This window comes from Balearica regulorum, chromosome Z (genome assembly GCF_011004875.1).
Source record: "Balearica regulorum gibbericeps isolate bBalReg1 chromosome Z, bBalReg1.pri, whole genome shotgun sequence".
NCBI classification, from domain to species: domain Eukaryota; kingdom Metazoa; phylum Chordata; class Aves; order Gruiformes; family Gruidae; genus Balearica; species Balearica regulorum.
Window position 1 is genome coordinate 44,487,486 of NC_046220.1, and position 12,659 is coordinate 44,500,144.

Sequence of the window (12,659 nt, forward strand, 5' to 3'; positions counted from 1 at the left end):
ACGTGGGCCGGTGTCGGCTGTCGCTGCCGCCGCTGCTGCTCCCGCCGCTTCCTGCGCGCGGGGCGGTGGCGCGGCGGGAGCGGGGGGCGGCGGGGGGGCGCCCACCCCCGCCTCCCGCCCCGCCCGCGGCCACAGCCGGCCGCCGCGCCGCCGGGGACGCGCGCTAATTAGGGGGCAACGGCTCCTTAAAGAGACAGGCGCGGCGTGCCCGTACACCCCCCCCCCCGCCGGCCGCGCCGGTCCCCGGCCCGTCGTGGGGCTCGTCGGAGGGAGTCGGCGGCGCCGCCGCCGCGTTGCGCGCCGTGAGGGACGGGCGATCCCTGAGAACGGCTGTCGGGGCGGGCGCTGTCCTACCTTCGCCTCATCTCCCCTGCCCAGGCTGCGCGGGGCCGGGGCGGGCTTCCCTTCGCAGCGGCCCGGTTTGAGCCGTTTACACGGGGCAGCCCCCGGCCGTTTGACGTCTCCTGCCCCGCTGTCCGCCCCCGTGGCCGGTGCCCCCGGGCCCCTCGGCGCGGGCGGTGCCGTGTTAGAGTCGCTGAAAGGGACGTGATTCAAGGCTCTTTTCCTGCCGGCTTTACTTAAGGGACTCGGTCTTTACTCTGGGAAGCGGTTGCGGTGCGAAGGTGTTTTTCTCGGCTGCTCGCAAGAGTAAGGCTTAAAGGCGTGACCTTTGAGTGATATATGGTAAAGGTACGTTGGCGTTCGACGGGGCACTCTCTGCCGGCGTCAGATGGGAGGAGGGCGGCCGGGTCCCTGCGGCCCGGTTTCCGAAGGCGCAGTGACCGCACCTGGAGGTGACCCGTGGAAGGAAGGGCCGGGTAACTACAGCCGCCTCTCACGGAGCAGCCTGGCTGCCGCGGTCTGCAGGCTCCGGGAAATGCCTTCCCAGGCCGCCTGCCTGCTGCACCGCTGGCGAGCTGTAAGGTGAACGCCTGATTCCCCCCCCCCCCCCCCGCCCGCCCTCCCAAAAAAACCCCAACAACCCACCCAATTCTGCACCTAGTGGTGCTGTGTCCTAAAAAGACCCCAGAACAATTTTTCTGCCGAGCCCCGCCGCAGACAATGCCGTGCGGTGACGCACACGTGAGGGATAGGCTCAGGCCTTTCTTTTTTTTTTTTTTTTTTTCTTTTTTTCCCCCCCCTCTCCCTCTGCCTGTCATGCTTAGATTTGCCTTCAAGCAGTTTGTATTCCTGATGAGCTGCAGTTTAAACCTGCATGCAAAAAAGATGCGGTTTAGTCACGTCATTTTTGATGCCTGTATCCCAAATCTATAGTCTAAAAGCTTGCGGTCAGCAATTAGTGCCCTAATGATGGTACCTAAATTATATATACTTAGATTTTTTGGCCGTAAATTCTCTCTGCTGCCCACAGATCTCTAAGGCTAAGGCCTGCGGCTGCCGAGCACCTTGAAGCCTTGATGGGGCATGACAGTCCGGTTTTGCCACCTGGGTTTTGCCTTGGTTACGTGATCTCTGAGGACTGGGGCAGTAGTCAGGAGCTCAGGACTCTGAAGCAGAGCAGCAGAGGTGCTGATGAAGGTGATGATGGCATCCATCTTCCACCACTGCCTAGGGCTCAGAGCTCCAGGAGCCAAGGGATGGAAATTCCTCCTATTTCTGAAGTAGTTTGTAACCAAAATCTGCTTCCTCCATGGCAAGTGCTGTAACCACTAGTATCTGGAGTGTTTTGCGGCAACTGATTCTGAATCCTTTTGAAGCATTTTTTTTTTTTTGCCTAAAATGGCAAGTGGTCCGCTGGGAAATGGACCAAAACACGTCCTTCTCACCTTCTGTTTTTATAACATCAAAAATGTCTACACATTAGGTATCGCAGTATTAGCCTTCAGCCTACTTGCAAATGTCGGTTTCCGCTGGAATTTTTGTATTTACCAAGTTCGTAATCAGTGTTCCAGTGGGATTTAGACTTCTAAATATTGTTTAAAGATTTGGAGATAAAACACCTGCCTCATTACAAAAACACTGCTTGTCGTGTATCTAAATCTCCCAGCACCAAAAATGCTTTTAAAAGATTGGTCATGAGCACCCTCAAGTAGGCAGTGGAGCACTTCCAACTCCTTTGAAATAGAGGACTTTCACCATGTGCCAGGATCAAGTCTTGACATTTAGAAGTATGGCTGCCAAATCTGCAGATGCTTAAATGCCTGTCATCCAAGTGCTTGAAAGCTGGGCAAGAACAGAACAACTCGCTCTGCAGAGCCGCAAGCATCTCTGGAAACGTGATGGGCGAGCTCATCAAATCCACGTCCTGGAGACCAGTTATAAAATAAACACTATACCTGAAGAAGTTGAATTCTGAAAATAACATCAGGATTCTTTGTTCCTTGTCACCCTGCATGAGTTTGGCGTGAGGTACATAGCTCCAAACGGAAAGGTATTCAACCCCTTAGAAGGCAAACTCATACAGCTGTTTGGTCAAAGCAGTCCCTCTTCTTCTTTTGGAGGGCAGTTTACCGGCGGTGTTCGTTGAAACTTCAGCAGTGTTCGCTCTTGCTTGTTTATTAGTCTTCAGTGAATTTGTGTGGCTAGAAGTAGGGCAGAGTTTGGTTTGCTAAGCTTTAGCAAGATGTATATGTCTATATATTTAACTCTTTATGTAACTAATCACTGTGGGGTTTTGCACAATTTTGCAGCATTCTGGCAAGATCCATGAAACCCAGAAGTTTAAGAGAAAGTGCACTATAACTTGCCACTTTTAAATGATGTGAATTAAGATCAGAATGTCAATGTCATTCTATTTTCCTATCTTTTGTCACTTCTGACACAGCCTTGATGAGTCTTTAAATATAGGCTGTTTTGTATTTAAAGTTCCTTGTTTTTTCCTTCTTTTATGAGAAATCTTTTATGGTAGGTTATATAACCTGTACTATTATCTACCAAGTTGAGAAGGTAGCTTTTAAATGTTTTACACATCTCGCTAAAGATTTCTCCTAAGTGAATCGACTGCAAGAAATATTTAGGCAGTTTTATATGCACAGTAAGTGTGCTGAGTTTTGACTGGTGTAGAAAAACCCTTACGAAATATCACGGAGAAGCCTGAGGTTGCAAAACATCACATCCGTTCTTTTTCTCATTATCAAGAAAAGCAACTGATTATTTGAGTCCTATTAATTTGGAATTAGTCTGCTTTTTCACATTCAAAGTCTAAAGTCTGAGATGAACAGAACAATGTGTGCTTATATATGTATTTTACAGGAGAGGTGAAAAAGAAACTCTGTTTCCCTGCTAGGATTTTTCTAACTGACTTTCAGGCTCTGGTGATTTTTTTTATAGTCAAGTCATAACCTTAATACAGGCATTTATCAGTGCCAGAGGACCTTTAATAAAGGGTCCAATCCCGAGGCCATGTTGTATGTAACCCCACAGATTTCCTGTCTGGAATGACTGTAGCTGAAGACTGAGAGAGTTGTGCCTAGCACTGCAACTTGTTATGGTTTATTTTGGGACCAAGTTACTAGGTCACAGTGCTTGGTCAGCTGTGTACTCAGACACACACACACACACGCAAAAATAAAGGTGTTAAACTGATAATCAATTTGAAATGCCTCAGAGAAAATCTTACATCAGTACGTATATTTAAGTGCACTGTGTAACAATGCTCTTCTTATCTTTCAAAAAGATAAACTCAGTGAGGTTTTCAGTTTAATTGTCAGCCAGTTCTCTCTCCTTAAAACTTTTAATTATGGTGTTAAGGCAGGTTTAACTGGTAGAAGAATGTAACAGCGTGACATACGGTTTATGTTCTTGTGTTTTACAAGTGCTATCAAGTGACCCTGTCTCCCTACCTACAACTTTCCAAATTAGTCATTAGTGACCTTAGGGGTATGTTGTAGCTAGTAAGCACATTAAGAGAATTTATTATAGTATGTATAATACAATGATTTATATGTAGCTCTCTCACAAAACAAGAGTTTTGTGTGTTCCAAACTATTTTTCAATTAAATCTTTACATTCTTCTTTAACATTGCCGAAGTCCCATTTTATTTAGTTCTTTAATAGGCGTTGGTGTTTTGGATTCATGGTCTACTTTGTTTGTTTCTGCTTGATTTCATTACATGCAAACTTCTTGCAATGACACAATTCCATTTATAAGAAGCTCACTTGGGATGTGGCAGGAAAACCTTTGTTAAAGTCCACAGAAGCTTTTTCAGTGAGAAGGATAGCAGTTTAGGGCCTGTCATATACTGGAAGCTGGATTTGCAAACTAACGCGGTGCAGAATGGCTTAGGCGGGAATTTGAAATTAAAGTAATTTTTCCTAGACAATGCTGCCATTCTCATCTCTATGAACTAGCAATAAGGAAGATTGTTTTCCATGGCAAACCAATGACAAATTTTTTGGGAAGAAAACTTTGCTCTGTCAGAGAAGTTTCATAAAATCCTGTGCTATCATTAACTTTGACTCAAGATTTCTCAGATGCAATAAATATTATTCCACATTTTTCAAAACTTTAGCTTTTCAGAAGTAAATACTAAGTTGAAAAGGGGAATTCTGTTGCAATTTTGATAAAAGAGTATCACTGTTTGGAAATTAACATTGTCAAATTACTTATATTTTGTCATGCAAGAAAACTATATAGACCACTTTTAATTTTACAAATTCAAGGTACATTAAGTAGGATGAGGAAAGCCGTGCTGAAGGTTGAGAGGCCAAAATAAAGAAAAATAATTTAAAATGTATGTAATATATCTTTAGTTTAATGTTCTTTATATTGACTCTATTAACACTTCTGTACTTTGGCTGGGGGGGGCCTCAGAAAAGATTTTTAACTTATTTTCAGAGTGTAAATAAGATTTTGAACTTCCCTCTTTTCCATCATATACTGCAAATTTCCTGGTTGCTCTGAAAGGGTAAAGATACCATTTCTCTTTTAATCTTCAATTATATATTGAAGTTGACTTGCATGCTGTCATTGTACTGCTGACTCAGTGAGCACATGGAATCCAAAGTTTAGACACTGTGTACTATGAAACAGTTTTATTTTCTTTACACCTTCTTTAGGAGTAACATTCATGATTAAGGTATAAATACCTCAGTAGTTATGGAATTACTATATAAAAAGATTAATGTGTTTAGCAGAGACTGATTTCCACAAATAGCTGCTGTATATATGTTTATTTTTTTAAAATAATGCAAAACTAATTCGACAGCACTGTGTTTTCATCTTACGAACAACCAGAGTTTCTCTCTAAATACACTTTTCCTTCCTAAGGAATAGGGGGAATAATTCCTCTCTGGTTATTACTCACAATGGAAATAGTTGAGATGATGTGCTTCAAATTAATTTATTAGTTGCAATATAAACTTCCTGCTGTCTTACAGGAGTCCAAGCAGTTTTGAACTTTGAGTGTATTTCAGCATTGAAACTTTTAAACAGTAGATGGATTTCAAGAACCACTGAATACATTCTGCTTCTATTTCTGTGTTTAATGGATTAACATACACTGACTATATATGGACATGGACATATTCATGGAGTCAGCAATCCTTTCTTCAGAAAATGGTCAACATTAGGCTTTTATGGATTATATGCGTATTTTGGGGTGATGTGAAAAATACTGCCGTGTCATCAGATTATGTCAAAGCAGCATAGAATCATAGAATGGTTTGGGTTGGAAGGGACCTCAAAGATCATCTAGTTCCAACCCCCCTGCCATGGGCAGGGACACCCTCCACTAGACAACATTGCCCAAAGCCCCATCCAACCTGGTCTTAAACACTTCCAGGGAGGGGGCATCCACAACCTCTCAAGCATGTGAGGTTACCTTTCTGTTATCCCTGTTAACCTGGCTCTGGAGGTCTGACAGTTCATGCGGTCCTAGCATGAATTACATCATCATGTTGCAGCCTTGCCGCCTTTGTCCTTGAACACATTTTTCTTTCCTGCCCCCAATACCAGAGAGGAGGCCAGTGGGGAGTCCAGAGTATCTTCTGTGGGATGGAGAGCTGCCGTCAGTTTCCTGGAGTGGAGCAAAATGGATTCTGGAAGTGGTGAGGCTCTGTCCTCTGTTCTAGGTATGATTTATAGTAGGGGTCACAGTCTGGTCTCCATGAAAAATGAGTGCAAAGAATGCAATTCTCTTCGCTGGGTGCTGGCGAAGGGACCTTCGCAATCCACAGTTAAAGAGGAAATGATTGTTGTTTGAAGGACTGTGTCTGTCTGTGTAAGTGGGTGCAGATGTAGTGATCCTCACTCCAGGTACTCCAGGTATCAGCTAGTCCTTTAACCCACACCTGTATCAAAGGTAAACAGTGACGTTTTTTTGCTGATAACTAATCCTTTTGATGAGGCAGTCTCATGAACCTCTGTAAAGTTTACTTAAGGAAACAGTCAATGGGGATTTACTCTCTTGTTGCTTGTAGCTCAAGTGACTCCATCAGGTTTAATGGCACTGCTTTGGATGAACCCTGGTGTGAAAGAGAGAAGGGATACAACCCACAAGGTTAAAGTGATTGGGAAATAAACTTGAGGGGCAATGGAATTGCTTCTTTTCTGAACAACCTGCCAGATACATTGGGTTGAACTTGATGTGAGCTGGCTGAAAACAAAACAGGGAGTAGTTTAGTAAACAAACTTTTTTTTCCCTTTTTTAATTTCTTTTAAGGATTGAAATGGTGCCTGCCGTAACAGAGTCCCTATCAGAAAAAGGATAGAGTAAAGCTGAAGATAGCAAATGAATAGTACCACCTTTAACAAGTCAGTCACTTCCTGCAATCAAAATCGTACTAGCATGTGGCCTGTTCAAATAAAAATTACTGGACCAGAGCCAAACATGAAAAAATAATTGATAATGTGGTTTTTCAGAACCCACCCATCCATCAAATGTGTCACTCCTCCATAATACTTTATTGCCCCTTCTGAAGAAAGATCTTTAAAATTCATTGTGTGCACTTAAAAACAAAGTGTCCTTGTCCTGGTTTATAATGATTCTCTTTTAGTTTGGGTTTGTTTTGTTATTTAATTACATTCTCTTCTATCGTGCATTTTTGTACAGATAGTTGCTGGAAATTTCTGCTGCTCTTAAACAAAGAATCTTTTGTGCTGTATCAGCTTGCATTTTCCTTGGATTGTGTTGTGCTGGTGTCTTTTCACTGACTTCAGCACTGGAGTATTGTAGTCATAGCTTCACTAAGTAGACTGTAACAAACAGATTCATTGGCCCTTTCTCTGTGCTGCATCTTATTAACTGATCTGTGGGAAATGCTCTTTAGGTTGTTAAGGCATATGCACTATTACTAACAATAAATTAACCTTAACTGGAAGACTGGAAGAACTGCTTTGAGACTCCTAATACAGTAACCTAGCAGAAACCAGAGTTTATAAAAGCTTTCTACCTACCAAATTTCATGGATATTTTTGTCAAAATGCACTGTACCTATTTTCTACAGCAACCTTTTACTATTACCTTTACCACACAGATATTATGAATAATGCTGTGTAATTTCTTATTACTAGATAGCAAGGGAGATATAAATACTAGATTCATTCAACTGAACTGATATATTTCTTTTTTCCCCACAGTTAAAGAACAACAATGAACACAGTTGTAGGAAGATTATTACTCTGAATTAGAGGGCAGTGTTCACAGATCTGTTGTACCAGTTTTATAGGGGCCGCTAATGATAACCCTCAAATTACTGACCACAATCTAGTTAAGAGGTGAAGTACTGTGGTGCTAATTAATTCATAAAGAGCAGCTTTGGATTCTGATGTTTAGACTGCTTTTTCCTATTAGAAAGTGTTAGAGCTCACAACTTGTGACGCAGGAGTAACAGCATCTTGAGGAGGCAGAGATGAGGATGGATGTGCAGTTCTGTTAATGGAGAAGAGCTAGGGGCGTACGTGAATGAAGGCAGACCCTCCCCACTCCCATCAAATGAGATGTGCATGGTGTCTGGATCCAGAAGGGAGGAGTTTGTACTCACACACTGTCTCTAATCCATCCTTTCACTTTAGGGAATTCTTTAGCTACAAATTTGACAAGCATTGGAGACTGTCCTGCACGACATCCTCGTCTCTAAATTGGAGAGACATGGACTTGATGGATGGACCACTCGGTGGATAAGGAATTGGCTGGATGTTTGCACTCAAAATGTTGGGATCAATGGCTCGATGTCCACATGGAGATCAGTGATGAGCGGTGTTCCTCGGGGACTGGTACTGCGACCAGCACTGTTTAACATCTTTATTGGCGACATGAACAGTGGGATCGAGTGCACCCTCATAAGTCTGCTGACGACACCAAGCTGTGTGGTGCAGTCAGCGCACTGGAGGGAAGGGATGCCATCCAGAGGGACCTTGACAGGCTGGAGAGGTGGGCCCATGCAAACCTCATGAGGTTCAACAAGGCCAAGTGCAAGGTCCTGTACATGGGTTGGGGCAATCTCAAGCCCAACTACAGGGTGGGCGGAGAATGGATTGAAAGCAGCCCTGAGGAGAAGGGCTTGGGGGTGTTGGTTGATGAAAAGCTCAACAGGACCCAGCAATGTGCACTTGCAGGCCAGAAAGCCAACCATATCCTGGGCTGCACCAAAAGAAGAGTGACCAGCAGGTCAAGGGAGGTGATTCCACCCCTCTACTCTGCTCTTGTGAGACCCTACCTGGAGTACTGCGTCCCACTCTGGGGGCCCCAGTACAAGAAAGACATGGAGCTCTTGGAGCAAGTCCAGAGGAGGGCCACGAAGCTGATCAGAGGGCTGGAGCACCTCTCCTGTGAAGACAGGGTAAAAGAGTTGGGGTTGTTCAGCCTGGAGAACAGAAGGCTCCAGGGACACCTTATAGCAGCCTTCCATTACCTAAAGGGGGCCTACAAGAAAGCTGGAGAGAGACTGTTTACAAGGGCATGGAGTGATAGGACAAGGGGTAATGGGTTTAAACTAAGAGGGTAGATTTAGAGTAGATTTTAGGAAGGGTGTGAGGGTGGTGAGGCACTGGTACAAATTGCCCAAAGAAGCTGTGGATGCCCCCTCCCTGGAGGTGTTTAAGGCCAGGTTGGATGAGGCTTTGGGCAGCCTGATCTAGTGGAGGGTGTCCCTGCCCATGGGACCTTTGAGGTCCGTTCCAGCCCAAACCATTCTGTGATTCTATGAAATTTACACCATGTTTCTAAATGAAAAAGAAGCGCATCACCTACTCCCCTCCCTGGAAACTAAAGGCCCAAAAAGAATGGAAAAGAATTTTACAGCTCCTCCACCTAGGACTGGTTAGCTAAAATGCAGTAACCTCAGCCCAAAGTCTGATTTGTCAAACAGAGTTTCTAGATCTTTGAATCAGATACCAAATCAAAATAGGGAGCAAATAAATGGGTATCATCAGAAGTGTGTTACCAGCTCTGCCACTCACTGCCTGGCTTTCGACAATTTATTTTCAGTTTTGCTAAGGAAGTGTGATAAGACTTGCTGTAATTAATATTTGTACAGGGCTGTGGAATCTGTAAATTATTTATTACATTTCAGGAAGAGGCTCCAAGGTTAGTACATGTAAATTAAGGGACCCCTGCAAAGACATGCAATTTGTGTGCCCCTTGGCTTTTACAGAATTGCAAGGGTGTCTTTGACATCAACACTTGTTCTAGTCTCACAGTAACTACAAATCTGGCAGTGTTTGCGAAGCTCTGATCTAATAGTTGTTACCGAGTCAATAAAACGCTTTAAGCAGTTTCTTAACTTGGAGCCCATGAGTTGTGTTGTTAATTCAGTGGAGCTAGTCATTAGATTAAAATTAAGCTCATGCCTAAATGCCTTGCTGGACTTTTACCAGATTGTTAGGTCGTATCTTTCTTAAACTTGCTGAGATCAGATCTCCTGATTTAAGAATTTCTGGTCCAGCTGAAAGTAGTGGTGGACTTAGATTTCTGTGAAAGTCAGTTTGGGGCAAGAGATCTCTCAATATTCACAAGTACTTACATACTTACCTAAACGTTGACTAATTTCTGTTCAGTTATCTAAACTTTCCAAATGCTACTGCATACGACTCATGCTCTTGTAGCTCATATGTTTTATTTCTCTCAACGCAAGGTTAAAACCTATAGTGCTATAAACCGTCATGCCTCAGGCAACTGCAGTAAGGCTACTGCAGTTTACACATTTGAAGATCTGGCTCTTGCTCAATACTACTTTTAGTGTTAGTGTTACCATTCCTAGGACAGTACGTAAGTATGCATGTAGAAATATATGCTGGATCTTCCACTTATGGAGCAGTCTCAATTAATTGCAAGGAACGTATTGCAGATATTGGGCACTACTGAACAGTGCATATTGCCTTGCAGTATCAGGCTTGTAATCTGTATTTTAAAGCTGAAAAATGAGGCTTTTACTTTAAAGTAGGTATTTGGGGGCTTATCTCCATAAAAACAAATCTCTACATAGCTGTAAGATTCCAAGGTGTAATTTAAAACAATATAAGGTAATAAGTAGCAAGAAGTGGTTTTTTAGGTAAAAACGATCTTCTGGTGCTTTACCCAGCACCATTCCAAGCAGTGGTCTAAAATTTACTATCACGAGTCAATATTCAAAAGATGAGTGATTCATTTGCAGTACGGGTTGCTTTGTTTCCGATTGAATAGGTAAAAGTGTAGACCATTGCATGTCTGTAATACAGGAATATTTGTCCTGGAAAGGTGCTGCTTCTTTTAATTACCACATTAAAATATCGATCACTCGGTATGCTGTAGGCAATTTCTACTTCTCTCTGATTAGCTTATGGGAATACATTATTTACATTTGATATGACAATTTAGTTTTTAAGAAATGTGCAGTATGGCAACAATGAATAAAAATTTGTTTCAGTCTTTTGGGATAAAGGGTTTTATTATTATCCTAAACAATAGAATTTCAGTTAAAAACAGAATAGATTTTTTTTTCCGATAGTAATCTCATTTGAGTGTTTTGATTTATCAAAGCATTTCATGTTTACTTAAAAAACACATTTTCTGCTCCCTGGAGAAGTCCATAATGCACTCAGTAAAGATTAAGCATCAGAAAGAATGCACTCAAATGACAGAGTAAAATTCAGGAGAATACTGTTCTGGTTTTACTTTCATAGATACACATGTTGTTTAACATTAGTGATATACATTTTATGCTTATGTTACACATTTCCTTTTGTGGTCATCTGAATAATGTACCTTCTTTTATTGAAAGTATAGCATGTATATTCTCTCATACGAAGATACTGCTGTGTATTGTAATATTAAAAACTGAGATATTTTAACTGAAGAAGTACAACTTTGGAGAACCATAATTTTTTTCACCAGTGAAACTACCTGAGAAGTTACATGTGACTAAACTGGAGTTAGGGCATTTTCTTAATAGTTAATTTGATAAAATCCGGATAGTTTATGATGGCTTAAGCTTTGCCTGACTGGAAAATGGCATTGTTCAGAAATGAATAGCAAATCTACACAACAGCTTAGGACAGGAATTGAAGAATTCTCTACCCATATGAAATTACAGAGGAATTTAGAGAGCTAAAACACAATTATTAGAACTGGAACATGGCCAAGATCCTTGGGTTAACTTCCCTGTTCTTATTAGAAGCTATATATTAGATCCCATTTCTTGTCTGTCTTTGCTGTACATTTGTTGTATTTTTTTAGAAAATTCTGAATTTTTTTTTTTTTCTCTTTTTGTTTAAAGAGAATGCCATTTTCAGTGTCTGGACATAAAAGTTTAAAAACATGTAGGTATGATTGGTCTTCAGCAGTTTAGCAACCTGTATTTAAACAGTAGTGCCAGTTTAAAAAACAGTATTACGGAGAAGTTTCCAGGGCTCTAGTAGACAGGCTGAAATGAATGGATATGGTCAAGACTTACACAGTTTTATATTGCCTCTAAAAACCTAGCGTGAAGTCCTAAGCCTGTCAGGTCCTCGGTAAAACTCTCACTGACCTTGGTGAAGGGAGGATTTCAGAATGATGCTGTCGGTGCTTACAATTTTAGCACCAATCTTACAGTACTTGGGATTTTTTTATTATATTCTCAGCTCCGAGTCTTGTTTCTCATGAAACTCAACTTCATTTTTAAAAAGTCTGGTGCTAGGGCCAAATCTACAAAATAGTGCTGGCCCCGGATTAAACTCAAAGGTTTGGTGCCCTGTGAAGACACATTTGTGGATCTTGATTTTAGACAACCACACCTTGTATCTTGCTCCCCCATTAGTTTCTAAGTCCACACTTGGAATTAGCCGAGTACTTGCACAGCTAAAGCAGGAGGTGTCTCAGGTCCCCAGGTCACCCCAGCCAATGGTATACACACCTCAGATGCACCAAGAAATACCTCTGTAATGGCAGATCTAGACAAACTGACATGCACCCTCCACCTAAACTTGAAAATTTCTAGAGTAACTAGAGCTGTAACCGAGAGAAGCAATATTTAGGATATTTTGGGTGGTTCCCACTAGTGTTTTTTTTTAGACAGCTTTGTCATACCGGCTGTTGTGAATATCATCGTGGCCAAAGCACATCTCTTCGGCAGGTGCAGAAACAGCCACCTTCCCAAGCCAGAACTACAAACATAAGGGAACATAGTGCAAGTTCAGCTCTGGAAGTGCTTCAAAAGAGTGCTGAACTGTGCTGAGTACGCTGACAAGTCGGGGTTGGTGTGAACTCAGGATCTCGGACTCATGCTCCCTTCCTCTAACC

General features: G+C 42.3%; 1 long non-coding RNA gene across 1 annotated transcript; it reads left to right on the forward strand.

Moving 5' to 3' along the window:
- Nucleotides 1–251: 251 nt before the first annotated feature.
- LOC142599424 (uncharacterized) lies at nt 252–8,234 on the forward strand. The gene is made up of 3 exons (XR_012832986.1): nt 252–690; nt 5,918–6,033; nt 7,976–8,234. It is a non-coding gene; the product is annotated as an uncharacterized LOC142599424 (long non-coding RNA).
- The last annotated feature ends 4,425 nt before the right edge of the window (nt 8,235–12,659 follow it).